Raw genomic sequence first — 14,625 nt, 5'->3', positions numbered from 1 at the left:
CCCCCCCCCCCCTTTTTTCTTTTACCCCCCTTTTTTCTTTTACCCCCCTTTTTTCTTTTACCCCCCTTTTTTCTTTTACCCCCCTTTTTTCTTTTACCCCCCTTTTTTCTTTCGCCCCCTTTTGTCTTCTGCCCCCCTTTTGTCTTTTGCCCCCCTTTTGTCTTTTTTCTCCCCCTTTTGTCTTTTTTCTCCCCCCTTTGTCTTTTTTCTCCCCCTTTTTTCTTCCCCCCCATGTTTTCTTTTTTTTCCCCTTTTTTGGTTTTGCTAGCCAGAAATTTAAATACCTTTCCATCTGGGCTCCCCTGGTTAAGGTAAGGTGGTGTCTACTAGTGTCTATTAAAATTGCACTTCTACTGAATGAAAACAGCATTTTTGAACATTAGAAGATAAAAAATAAATATATTTGGGACATAGGAAAAAAGAGCTTAAATTACTTTTCCAGGCAAGACCTGAAGATACCATAATGAGATTAATGGAAGGGCATGCTCTTATTTCTTAGGGAATGCTGAACAGCTTGTCCCAAGAAGAGGGAGTCCTGCTTCTCATCAGTTTTGGTTTAGAAGTATATTTCAGCTGCTTGTAGAATTCAAATACACAAGGTATAAAATTTTGGGGAAAAAAGGACCAATGATGAAGGGAGAAGCAGTGGCTCATATAACAGAGAATTCTGAAACTTCCTGTTTGGAGTAGGTGACTCTTTTCGGCATGCAACTTCATCTTTTTAACCACAGAAATGCTAGTTATTTTTGTTGCAGCCTATTTCTGAAAGGCAGATTAGTCAAGACAACATATTGTCAATGGAAGATTCTTCCACAAAAGAGTATTTCAGCTGTGGCTCAGTTTAACTGAAGCAAAACTGAGGTGCTGAAACACAGCGAACTGGGCAGCCACACATCTCTCAAGCCCACCTCTGCTAGGTCAGCCCCTCCAGAATGAGCTCCTCCACTCTCTGCCCTGCTCTGCCTTTCTTCTTACTCTAAAATGCCATCTGATACATCCTTAGACCCCTGAGTAGCATAAATTCTGTGCATCCTTTACACTACAATAGAGACTGCACCTTTTGCAGGCTCTGCTTTTGCTGTTAGCAGTACTGTGGAAATGTGGCTTGGATAACCACATGGAATTAAATGATGGCAAGCAACATTGAAGTGGCATGTGCTTTATGATGTCTCTTTAAGACAACATGTGTGGGTGTATTACTTTAAAAACAAGATTTCAGAAGCAAAGCTTTTGAAGAGCCATACTGATTTGAAAGAGAGGATTTTCAAATCATGGAAAAAACTTGCAGCCATCATAAAAAATCTGGTTTGACTTTGACTTCTAGAAATCTCTAACAGGAGTAATTTCAGTGGAGAGGATGAAGTTGACTGCCAATTCCCTCCTGTACAGTACAAGCCTTGTATTCATCTTCCTGGCTTTTGCCTCTTTATATCCAGCTTTTCTGCAATCCAGATGGGGAGAAGCACACGTGACACTGTCTCTGTGTGTGTGTGAGATTCACACCAGCAGATGGGTGTGAATGACAAACTTGTTGCCTTCATAGGCACCTACCTAGACATTACTGAGAGTCCTGCCTGTTTGTTCTGCTCCTATGCACCATTGGTGAAGAGGGCATTGTCAAGTTGTCTTCGTCTGAAGCTTTACCTAATTTGACAGGGATCCTGTGCAGGCATCCAGATTTCAGTACCTTGCAGTACTGATGTCCTTTCATAAAGTGCCTTCTTGTCTAGGGAAGCGCTGACTGCATTAAAAATCATATAGGGAGAGAGCAAGGTGGGATTGACTTAATATTGAACTCCCTAGTAAAGAGTGATTCTGCTTTGGTGTCTTTTTGTCCCACAATTGGGCCTGCTGCCCTGTGTTTCTTGCCCTGTTTGAATATCCTTTCCCTTTTCTGCTCTGGCTCTGAATGTGTTCTGCATAAAGAGAAGTGATGGAAAGTGGAGTGCACTGAGACGGGAGAGGTCAATGTTTCTATTTTGGTCCTACACCTATAGCTTTTGAGGTTCTCTCTGCATGGGCATGCCATAGCAAGGTGTACAGAATTTCACACAGTGTCAGACAGCATGACTGCTATGAAAATGATGCTGTTTCCAGCAGTAGGGAAATTTGTGGCCCAAACATATTTTTGCATGTGTTTCAGATGGATGGTCACTTAAAACTGTACGACAGGGAAGGCTAAAATGTGTGTGTAACTTTCTTGAACTAGTCCCTTTTGATCAGTAAGGTCACCACTGCTATGACCAGTAATGTAATTTCCCTAGGTGTTAGTCTTACCAGCTCTGTTGGGGTCAGAGTGGCTGGAGAGCTCCCAAACAGAGGGGGACCTGGGAGTGCTGATCGACAGCCACTTAAACATGAGCCAGCAGTGTGCCCAGGTGGCCAAGAAGGCCAATGGCATCCTGGCCTGCATTAGGAATAGTGTGGCCAGCAGGAGCAGGGAGGTCATTGTGCCCCTGTACTCTGCATTGGTTAGGCCACACCTTGAGTCCTGTGTCCAGTTCTGGGCCCCTCAGTTTAGGAAGGACATCGAGATGCTTGAATGTGTCCAGAGAAGGGCAACAAGGCTGGGGAGAGGCCTTGAGCACAGCCCTGTGAGGAGAGGCTGAGGGAGTTGGGATTGTTTAGCCTGGAGAAGAGGAGGCTCAGGGGTGACCTCATTGCCCTCGACAACTACCTGAAAGGTGGTTGTAGCCAGGAAGGGGTTGGTCTCTTCTCCCAGGCAACCAGCACCAGAACAAGGGGACACAGTCTCAAGCTGTGCCAGGGGAGGTTTAGACTCAAGGTGAGGAGAAAGTTCTTCACGGAGAGAGTTGTTAGCCATTGGAATGTGCTGCCCAGGGAGGTGGTGGAGTCACCGTCCCTGGAGGTGTTCAGAGGAGACTGGACGTGGCACTTGGTGCCACGGTTTAGTCATGAGGTCTGTGGTGACAGGTTGGACTTGATGATCCTTGGGGTCTCTTCCAACCTTAAGTTATACTGTGATACTGTGTGATACTGTGAAGCCTCCCTGGGGGATCTGAGGGGAAGCCAAATTCTGCCAGTGCTCTTGAGTTGTGCTTGGTGCTTCTCTGGCTCTACAAAACAATATTTGGTGCCCATGGTCCCAGAAATTTGAGGTAGGTAATCAAATCCTACTGCTGTCCAATTGAAACAGGGGAGATTCAAGCTGGATGCCAGGAAATACTTCTTCACAGAGAGGGTTATCAAACATTGGAGTGGTCCGCCCAGGGCAGTGGTGGAGTCACTGTCCCTGGATGTGTTTAAGCTGTGTGTGGACCTGGCACTTAGGGACATGGTTTAGTGTCAACCCTTCAGTGCTGGGTCAAGGGTTGGACTGGATGATCTTTGAGGTCTCTTCCAACCAGATGTTTTCTGTGATTCTGTGAAACGTGTATTCTGTGGCCACGATTTACATGCAAATGCTGGTGTGAATTTTCCATGATAGTTGTTTCTTTCTTTATTTTAAGCCATACTATTACAGGGATATGTAGAAAAGATCCCTAATTTGCTGCTGGATAGACATCTGAGCCCCATGTGAGCACCCTGCTGAGGACAGTTGGAGGAGATATGGGAATTTGGCTGCTTGGGAAAGGGGTGGGTGAAATGTGTCATGCTGGAAGATCACTGAACTGATCTAATTAATTCTGTTTCAGAGGATTCATTTTTGCTCGGGTCACTGCTACGTTCATCTATTCACTCTTTTTCTCCTCCTCTTAGCAATAGACAAATGCAGAATGATAATTAATTTGGCAGCTTGATTGAGATTGGGTGGCAGAGAGAGGAGTTTTCCTGGATGAATGCTGAAGCATTGCTGGTTGAGCTTGAAGAGAATAGTCTGAAATAGAAAGCAGTTAGTATAAAATCCCCCCAAGGGTGTGTTTAAACTGAATGTACTTTGAGTTTTGACATTGAGGTGTTTTAGTAAGCTACCAGACTCTACAGTGTAATTTTAGGACATTTGCTAGCTGGGATGTAGCTGTTGAAATTTCAGTGCTATTCTGTATTGTGAAACCTCAAAACTGGGAAAATGGGGTGTTAATGAAAGAAGCAGCTTGTTTGTGTGGGTGTCAGGCTGGAATGATCTTTGGCAGAGCAATGCTCTTTTCTTTCCAGGCCAATCCTGGAAGCTGAGGCTTCACCTGACCAAACACAGTGCTGCTCTCATGGTGGGAGGACACTGTGAGTCAGTCTGCTCTATGTACTAGCTTGAGGGAGGCCAAATAGTGTCTCCAAATTTTCATTACTGAATCTCAGCTCTCCCTCAATATGGTACCACTGAAAAGAATGTGTTTCAGGAAAATGAGCTGTTTAAACTGTAAGAAGTTATGTTTCAGTCTTAGTGTATTTTAGCCTCATCAGGACCTGATTCCTGTAACCACTGTTTTGAATTTCACACCAGGTAGACATTAAGTTGCTGTATTAAAAACATCAAGGCTGGTTTGCTGGGGCTTTTGTTCAGTAAGTGAATGTAGTAGCAGAAGAAATCTGATTTCTTCAAACCACTGGATTTGGTTGTTTATGAAATCTCCAGTTTTGGTGAGCAATGGCACTGCAACTTTTGTTTGGCTTCCTTGCCCAAGCAGTTGGTGTTCAGGCATTCACTTTCGCACCCCCTATCCCCTGCCTTTTTGTAAGGGGCTCTTTGTGCTGGTGAGGGATGTTGAGTTGATGTCAACGATGAAGGTTCATCCTGAATAGAATAGAATAAGCCAGGTTGGAAGAGACCTTCAAGATCATTGCATCCAACCCATCATCCAACACCATCTAATCCATAGCACCAAGCACCCCATCAAGTCTCCTTCTAAACATCTCCAATGATGGCGACTCCACCACCTCCCTGGGCAGCACATTCCAATGGACAGCCACTCTCTGTGTAAAACTCCCTCCTAACATCCAGCCTAAACCTCCCCTGGTGCAGCCTGAGACTGTGTCCTCTTGTTCTGATGCTGGTAGAGGGTAGGAGAGCTCTACAGAGGGACCTTGACAGGCTGGACAGATGGGCAGAGTCCAGCGGCATGAGTTTTAACACCTCCAAGTGCCGGGTTCTGCACATTGGCCACAACAACCCCATGCAGAGCTACAGGATGGGGTCAGAGTGGCTGGAGAGCGGCCAGGCAGAGAGGGACATGAGAGTACTGGTTAACAGTAGGCTAAACACGAGCCAGCAGTGTGCCAGGTGGCCAAGAAGGCCAAAGGCATCCTGTCCTGTATCAGGAACAGTGTGGCCAGCAGGAGCAGGGAGGTCATTCTGCCCCTGTACACTGCACTGATTAGGCCACACCTTGAGTCCTGTGTCCAGTTCTGGGCTCCTCAGTTTAGGAAGGATGTTGACTTGCTGGAACGTGTCCAGAGAAGGGCAACAAAGTTGGTGAGGGGTTTGGAACACAAGCCCAATGAGGAGAGACTGAGGGAGCTGGGGTTGCTTAGCCTGGAGAAGAGGAGGCTCAGGGGTGACCTTCTTGCTCTCTACAACTACCTGAAGGGAGGTTGTAGACAGGCGGGGGCTGGACTCTACTGTCCCTACTCCCACAGCTGTGGCTGGATTCCCTTGCAGATGAGCCATTGCTGAAGGTTAAATGTCTGGTGAAACTCCCATGCTTACTCAGTCCCAAGGTGTTTGTTTTTTCTGCTAAGATTGTAAGTGAGGATGTCAATTTGACAAGGAGTTGGACTTTTCTTTTCTTTTCTTTTCCTGTGAAGTAGACACTTGGCCTCTGGGAACTGAATTGTAAAAATTCCTATTCTTATGTGTCCTACCAGAGGGTGGTCAACTGTTAGATTAATTGAACTAATTGAATTAAGTTGCCTCTCCTATGACCTTTCATATTTTGCGTGAGCTTTGTGGGTGATTCAACTAAAGTCAGAGCTTGACTGGAAAAAAAAGAAAACCTTAAAAGTTTGCCTGCTCTTTCAGTTGGGTTTTAAATGGCTGTCTGAAAAGACATCCCCTGTATCTTCAAGGAACTAACTTCTTTGGAAGTACAAATGCCCTTGTGCACTGACAACCAGCTGAACAGAGGGCCTATCATCTTTGAGGCTTGTGTTCAGTAACAGTAAAAAGTGCAAATACTGTACACATGAAACTAAAATCTCTGAAAAGATGGAAAGTGCTGGAGTGTGTCCAGAGAAGGGCCACGAGGATGATCAGAGTGCTGGAGCACCTCTCCTCTGAAGGCAGACTGAGGGAGTTGGGGCTGTTCAGTCTGGAAAAGAGAAGGCTCTAAGGAGGAGCTTTCCAGTATCTTAAGGGGGCCTACAAGAAAGCTGGGGAGGGACTTCTTAGGGTGTCAGGTAATGACAGGACTAGGGGGAATGGAACAAAGCTAGAAATCTGTAGATTCAGATTGGATATTAGGAAGAAGTTTTTCACTGTGAGGGTGGTGAGACACTGGCACAGGTTGCCCATGGAAGCCTCATGCCTGGAGGTTTTTAAAGCCAGGCTGGATGTGGCTCTGAGCAACCTGATGTAGTGTGAGGGGTCCCTGCTCATGGCAAGGAGGTTGGAACTAGATGATCCTTGTGGTCCCTTCCAACCCTAACAATTCCATGATTGTATGAAAGTGAGAGTAGCTGCACTGAAGAGAGAGCAATATTGATAACATACATCACAGAGCAGATTATTTTGTACAAGTCTTTAGGCTTTGGATACTTGCATGTGCTTTCAGACTAAGCTGACTTTGCTGCAGCAGCAGCTAGCCAGTGTATCAAGCCTTTGCCAGGCTTGGTATTGTGACTGGAGTTCTTATTCCATAGTTAGTGATTCCCAATGGGAAAAAAAGTAAATGAGCTTTCTGGCTTTTTCTAGGAACTTAATTACACCAGAGTCAGCTTAACTGTGTAGCTTTGAAATCCAGGAACTTGATATGTCTACTTTAAAGAGCAATTTTCATTTATTTTTTTTCTATTTAGCAATCTATTTTTGTCCTTTTGTCAGCTTGCTGTTGCATTGAGTCTTGACATTGCTGTGTTGCCCTGGCATCCACATACTAAGGAAGCTTCTTCTGTAGGTTACTGTCTGCAAGTTATGGCTATGGCTAAAGTGGGAGAGGATATCAGAGCATCTGTGTCCACATGTTTTATCTCCCCCATCTGGATATTTTTCCCAAGGGCTTTGGTTTTCATGATTACACTCAGAATGGGAAAGTGAGTATAGGGATTATTTGGTAAGCACTTTTTCATGTTGAATACTTGTCCTCTGGGTGAACATGCCTATTGTTAATCCATCAGATCATTTTAAAGGCTTAATGAATCTATTTATGGTCAGTTTAATTGTTTTAGTAACTTATCCTGTAAATCTTGTAAATATCCAGATTAAGATAAGACTATTAACTTAGAAACCCTTGCTAAAAGAAAGCTGTTTCACATCTGCAAGTAGCTCTTTGTTCAGCATCCATCCTTGGGGATCACTGGAGAACAAAAGCTGCTTTTCTCTAAATAAAAACAATCAAAATCAAATCAGTCCTTTTCTGTGTTTTACTACAGTTCTGCCTCCCAAACTCACTGTTTAAACTCTTGTTTGATGTGTGAAAGATTAATGGGGACCTGACAAATTTGATAGTAGTACTGAAAATAGTAGGAACTTGTATGGATTTGGTTTGCTGTTGTTATCTGTTTAAATAATTGTGACAAAAATGTGTATAAATCCAGACACAGGGTGTGGGGGTGGATAATTCCCTGCCTTTTCTTTTTCCCACCTACATTTTTTTTAATATATTTCACAGTGCCTTCACTATTTATAGCTAAACCTATGCATTTCAAGAAGAGGCATGGAGCAAAGGGCATGGCAGTTGCCCACAAACCCACCACTGTCAGTGTGCTGTATCATGTGTCTTCATGCTTCCTGCTCCCATGCAAGGCAGCCAGGATCCCTGAAGAAGTCAGATACAGTTTTTTTTGTCTGGAAACATTCTAAAAGGTCATGTGCTGCCATGAGAATAGTCCTCAGAAATGTAGTCTCTCTTTTGCTGTCTCGCCCAGCACCAGTTATGATCTCATTCTTTTTATTTCTTTGGAGCTGAGTCTCTGGTTAAGTGCTTGGGATGGTTTCTCAGCTGTGCTGGAGGGGCAGTCCTTGCTGATGCTTTTAGGGTTGTCCTCTTGTGCTGCTGTGTCCATTCACCTCTGCTCAGCCTTACCTTGCTGAGTGCCCTCTTTTCCCTGTTCTCTTCTGCCACAGTAGCTCAGTATCATGTTTACTGTCTCCACAGAGTTATGTGCCTGATACATATGTTTGTTGCCCGTTTTGTGTAGCCTTAGGCAGTGCTGTGGTTGGCTGTCTGACCTGCCAGCCAGGCTTCGAGGGAGCTGTAGGGGTCAAGGAGGCAGCTCCCCCCAGGGCTTTCAGCTTCAGAGGGCTTAACTCGGTCCTCACACAGGGCTCATCCTGCAGGGAAGCCATTCACTGCAGCTCCTTTCCAGACCCATCATTCTCCCTCACTGCCTTTGCCTCCAGTTCAAAGCAATGCCAAGTTTTAAAGCCTTGCAGTCTATGTCTCAGTTTAAAAATCTTATCTCTGCTTCCAGCTGTTGTCCAGAAGCCCACAAACCTTTGAAACAACTTATTTGATTGGGAAACAGCAGAAAGGCTCTTGCACACACACACAATTTACTCATTTAGTTAATTGTGGTGCAGCTTTTTTGTTTTGTTGGGGGTTTTTTCTATAACCAGTCTCAGAACAGGGGCTGACCCTGGTGATTTGCAGGGCTCCAACACATCAGGAGCACTTGGGTGGAGAGTTTTCCTCCCCACTAATCGCGCAGCCAGAGGCCACGATGGGGCCGAGCGTGCAGCTCACAGATCTGTCTGAACAGTGCAGTTCTGACATCTCATGCTTTGAGCTGACCCTGAGCGCTGGCAAGCAGCTGTGGAAAAAGGATTGTTTTTCCAGATATTGGAGCACTTTGCGCTCGTGGTGCCGTAGCCTGCACGTGCCTGTGTGTGATCATGCTAACCACACGGCAAGGAAAGCATCTCTGCGATGCTTTGGATACCCACAGGGCAAGCTGCAGCTGTGCCGTTGGTTGGAAAAGGTGGTCAGGGAAGCCGTGCTGTTACTCCCACGTTATGTTCCTGCAGTCTGGCAGTGCTGCCTCTCACCAGCTACAGCCCAGTTAGCTTGCCCTGCTGATGGTGTCTGTACCAAAGCTGCACTAAGTGAGTAAATCACTTCATTTACCTTGATTACAATGAAAGTGCAAGGAACAGTCTGTCAAACAGAAGGAATCCTACTCAAAACAGCACATTCAAAAAAACCCCAGCCCTGTTAGTTTCTGTATGACCTGACTCCTGCATATTTGTAAAAATAAATGTTTCTTCTAATATGTAATCAAGGAAATAATTTGTGCTTTTTTGTAACCAAAAAAGAAACGTATCCAGAACATTTTGTGCCTACATGCTGGTAACAAAGTTTCTTTTTACCGGTGGAAATATGATCCTAACTGAAGCATAGCTAATACCCATTCAGTCAGAGAATATCTATCATACTGTGCCCCATTCAGTGCAGGCTGTAAGAAGGCAGTGTCAGGGAACTCAACAGTGAGACACTGTTCCACATCCTCAGCATTCCCTGTTCAACAAAATCCCTTCCAAAGAGGGAAGATGTTATGCTCGTGTTTAAATGCAGACTCTGCTATTTTGGCAAGGGTTGAAACTAGGTGCCAGCCAGATTGGATGCTCCTATCTATCTCTACTGGACCCCAATCCCCCAGTATAAGCAACACTTAAAACTGCTGGCTATCAGCCATCCAGAACTTATCAAAATCTCATTGGTAATTTATTTTTGCTGCTACTAAATGCTCTAAATCCTTGCAGGAGTGGCCCAAAAAAGGCATTTTTCACACGTTCTCAGCTCTTTAGGAGAGCTCAGGGTGTCCTCTTCATTCATCACATCCAGTTCAGAGAATACTGGATGCTCAGTGTTTGGCTCCTAATCACAGACAGGACAGAGGAGCAGTTTCTCTCACATTCCCATGCTTTGCTTTGTGCTCACCTTTCATTTATTCACTGGAGGAGAACAGGGTTCTCTTATGCTTATTGTGATGGAAAACTAGTGTCCACCAGTGGTCTAAAATCTTTGAAGTTCAAGGGAAGAAGCCAGTGTATTGAGGCACATGCTCTTCAGTCTGTTTGAATCCCATTTACTGCACCTTGAGTCCTGTGTCCAGTTCTGAGCCCCTCACTTTAAGGAAGATGTTGAGTTGCTGGAACATGTCCAGAGAAGGGCAACAAAGCTGGTGAGGGATTTGGAGCACAGCCCTATGAGGAGAGGCAGAGGGTTGTGTAGCCTGGAGAAGGGAGGTTGTAGCCAGGTGGGGGTTGGTCTCTTCTCCCAGGCAACCAGCAGCAGAACAAGTGGACACAGTCTCAAGCTGCACCAGAGAAGGTTTAGGCTTGAGGTGAGGGGAAAGTTCTTCACAGAAGGAGTGATTGGCCATTGGAATGTGCTGCCTGGGGAGGTGGTGGAACCATCATCCCTCAATTTGTTCAAAAAAAGGATTGGATGTGGCATTGAAGCCATGGTTTAGTTAGTGATGAGGTGTTGGGTGATAGGTTGGACTTGATGATCTCTGAGGTCTTTTCCAACCTTGCTGATTCTATGATGTCTTTTCTATTATGTGAATTGAGTCTCATATTGGTTGGAGGGATTTTCAGCTATGACATGGTTAGTAGCATTGCAGGTTCAAAGATGCCAACCCCCCCCCCCCAACGCTAGAAAAGGCAATGTAAGGGAAAAACAAGATCTAGAAACAGCAAAAAAGGTTTGGATTGACATTCTTTATTCTGTCTTTCTATTTGTTTAGATCTTTTATAGTATGGGTAGGTTGCAGTTCTGTAATACTGATGAGGCCTAGAATTATGATGATGAATTTTAATGAAAGCTTAGATTATTATATAACCATATGTTGGGTCTTAATAATAGAAAAACTGCATTTAGAGAGGTGAGAACTGAAGATGCTGATTTTTAAATGTCTGTGTTCTTCTTTGGCATGTGTATCTCAGATATCTAATGGTCCCTTACACCTCCTTTGCAGGTGTAATTGCATTAGTGAACATCTGGTTTACATTTAAAATCTAGCTTTACAACCACAAGGACTAGAGACACAGTAGTGTTTACAGCCAAAGCCTCAACTTTAGAGGACATGCTACCACCCTGCATGTTCAGAGCAAGCTAGCCCCATCTCACTTTCCTCTTTCTCTCTGACTGTGATTTTTGTTATTTCCCACTTTCTCCTCCATTCACAGTCCTCACAGTCAGCTGAGGGAAGCTCTTTGCCCTTGAGACCTGCTAGTCAATTTGCAGGGCAGAGCAAGCTGGTTGGCTTTAGTGAAACCCATGTTCTGTGCAAGACTTGTTCCTATTAAAAGCTTTCTTCATGTTTAAGTGTTAAAACTGTCAGATCTGGGTTTACAAGACAGTTTCAGATAAAATGTGGCTGATGCTTTCCTTTTGAGAGAGACTGTACACTTACAAGCTATGTGGCAGTTTGATTTTGGGTTTATCCCTCCTTTTCTGCTGCTGGTATGCTCAGCCTTGACAGCATGGTTAGTAAGAATGATAAAGTAGTTGTGGATGGTATGAGGCTGTTCACCATCACTGTGGACCAAAACAATTTATACCAATTTTTAGAGGAGGTGGTGGTCTCTGGAACTCGCCTATCTGTTAAACATAAATCCTTATACTTCCAAGTGCAGTTTTGTGTCTGTATCTCTGTTTTTATGCATGCACCAAATAAGTGATGTGTGTTTTTTCCTGATTTCAGAAGGCTGTGTCAAACTCAAGTGGGTTTCTGCACCCCCTTCGTGTTTCTGAGTGTTTGTGGTTGATTTCTCTGGGTCTGTGTTCGGTTTGTTGGTGGTTTGGTTTGGGTTTTATTGCTGAACAGGACAAACTCTTTCCTTCATCTTTTGATTTGTGGAAGTTATGATTTCCAAGTATCCTGATGGGTCAGGCATGCTTGCTTTCCTCCTTTTCTGTGTGTTGTACTCCAGCAATTACTCTGCCTCCATTCAGAGAAAATCTTTCCTTGGAGTAACCTGTCACAGTGTGGCTTCTCGAGCTAAAGTGTGTCATCCTGAGGCAGTCATCCAACATCCAGGATGTTGGCCTGGCACAGAATTTGTTACACCTGCTCTACCTGTTTGTTTCTTCATCTTCTGTCGTGAAGCTTTGGGTCCTTTTGTAAGTGTGATATACTAGTTATTTAGTTTTTTCCCCTCCTTCATTCCTTTTTTCACTATGGACCATTGCAGATATGCCAAGAGCATTCCAGTATGAGATGAAAACTGTTTTTGAGATTATATGGAAGAAATACATTTTAAACTCAAGTAAGATTTGGTAGGTTATAAAATTGGAGGAAAAGATTGGCTTCAAAGGGTTATGAGTTCTATTACCATGCTTGAAAACCCTGTAGAATTGACAAGGTCTCTTACCATTCTAGAACTCTTCTTTTGCTTCCTTGTGCTTACCATTTTGTCAGGTGGTAAACACAAGGTTAACTCAGTAGAGCACGATGGCTGTAGTAAGTGACATGCAAAGAGAGAGCAATGCTGTTGAAATTCTTTTACACTAGGGGCAATGGCTCTATCAGCAAAAACATAAACCCAGCTGATTCCACAAAGGCACATTTGCAGAGAAATGAAATGAAGCAGAGGTTGTGTGATTTGCTATGAGGACTTAGCAATTTCCTGGTAAAATGGTGCCAGACTAAACAAGGGGTCATTCTGCTAGTTACAATGTGTTTATGACTGCATACGTCAGTGACTTTGGCCTCTCTTCCATAAGGGATTTTGCCAGATGCTGTAACATTGGCTGCTTCTGCAGTATGCAGTCTGCAGAGCACCATGGGGTTGTCCCCTCATGGAAGATGAGTAGGGCTAAAGATGGAGGACCTGGGCCTAAAAGGAGGGCATCTGCAAGCTGTGGAGGAGAAGGAGCAGGAGAATAGGGGAGAGAATGGATGTGAGGCTGCAGAAGAGCAGTCCAGGGGCTGAATATCTCTGTATGGAGAGTGAAAGACCAGGCAGTAACTGGGAACAGAGAGCAAAGTAAGCAAATCATGCCTGAAGAAGCATGAACGTTTAGGAGGACTTGAGTATTGATGGTGGTCGCATGTAACCAGCTCTGCCACACATCAGTCTAGTTTCCTGGGACTCACTAGATGGGGTGAATCTCTACGTTCAGTGTACCTCCTCTAATTGGAATTAGAACTCCAAGCTTGACTCTTCAACATGTTGTTCATATTTGGTGGTAATGGTAAAGCAGACCCTTGGCTTTTCAGTAAACTATAGGTTCAGTGAGGGTAGGAGCATGAGAAATCTGGCAGTGGGATCTCATGCTGCCCTTGTTTTTGAGGGTATGGTATGCACTGCCAAATGTCTTTAGCACCTGGAGAACCACAGTAATCATGGCTGGGGCTGTAACATTAGTCCTTTTTTCTTAACTGTGAAATTACAGCCATATTTTTTTGTTCATGCTGATTAGTGATCGTAGTATATAGTTGTACATTGTTGTAGTAAAGACACCTCTTATGACACTGAGTATTGCAAGTGGTCAGACTCATGCTTAATTAAGTTTTCTTTAGACAAATAATTTAAGAAAGCAAGCCCCACTTCTCCACAAGGCTTGAGGCAGAGAACTTCAAACCTAAAAAGGATTTCTTGGCCCAGAGTGGCAGGAGCAAGGGAGGAAGCACAGGTATGAGAATTTTGGCAGAGGTTCTGTGACGCATGTAACGTTTGGTAGGTGTATCTCATGGTAGCTTTTATGTGCTGCTTGTTTACTGAGAGGCATTTTCATAAGCACCAAGGTCAGTTTCATACAGTAATGAACAAACCCAACAGTATGGAGAAGCAAACAGGGAAACCTGACACAGCTGGTAATTCCACCAAGGGTATGTGGAAAAAGGAAATAATCACAGTAAACCAAGGATGTCTGTCATGAGGTTCTATCAGGTGAAACAGCACTATGAACTCTCTGATCTTTGATGCCTATCTGCATGTGTGGTTTATCTCCAGTTATGGGGGAAGGTAATAGTAATAAAGAAATGAAGAGGCCCTTGGAGAAGGAAGGGGTAAGTGGGGACAGTTGATGGAGAAGATTAAGATTTCGTATGAGATGCACGTGACTCTCCTCATTTTTCATAAGTAGTTTCAACCTCTCATCTTGGGAAGAGCATTTTGAAAGTCTGTTCTGCAATAAGCATAGGTTGTAAATCTTGTTGCCTTCCTCTGACCTGGGAGAAGGCATTTCCTTTGGGAAAGAATGTTGGGGGGGGGGGAAGAACAAGAAAAAGTTCATGTGTTACATTAACCCTCCTATCTTCCAGTCATGTGTTGTTATATTTGCATTAAGCTATGCTGGAATGAGTGAGAAAAAACCTTATCCAAAAGAGATCCCTGAGTAGCTGTAGAAAGAAGTCATCTCCCAGACTGGAACCATGCTGGGCGAGCACTCAGATGCAGGATTGGCAGTGGCTGCACAGCTCAGGCTCCACCGGAGTCATGCCTGGGCATTCTATGCTGCTTTCCAGGGTTTTTTAGACAAGTTTGAGGATAGCTTTATTTTGAGCAGGTCATACTTGCACACAATCATTGGATACATAAAGCAGTAATAAGGCCTTCTG

General features: G+C 44.3%; 1 protein-coding gene across 3 annotated transcripts in view; it reads left to right on the top strand.

Annotated features, from left to right (window-relative positions):
• Positions 1 to 14,625, top strand: part of PDE3A (phosphodiesterase 3A) — a 268,654-nt gene that overhangs the window by 161,559 nt on the left and 92,470 nt on the right. The gene's annotated exons all lie outside the window — the stretch shown is intronic.

Source organism: Dryobates pubescens, chromosome 15 (assembly GCF_014839835.1).
Source record: "Dryobates pubescens isolate bDryPub1 chromosome 15, bDryPub1.pri, whole genome shotgun sequence".
NCBI classification, from domain to species: Eukaryota; Metazoa; Chordata; class Aves; order Piciformes; family Picidae; genus Dryobates; species Dryobates pubescens.
This window is presented reverse-complemented; position numbering and strand designations above follow the sequence as displayed.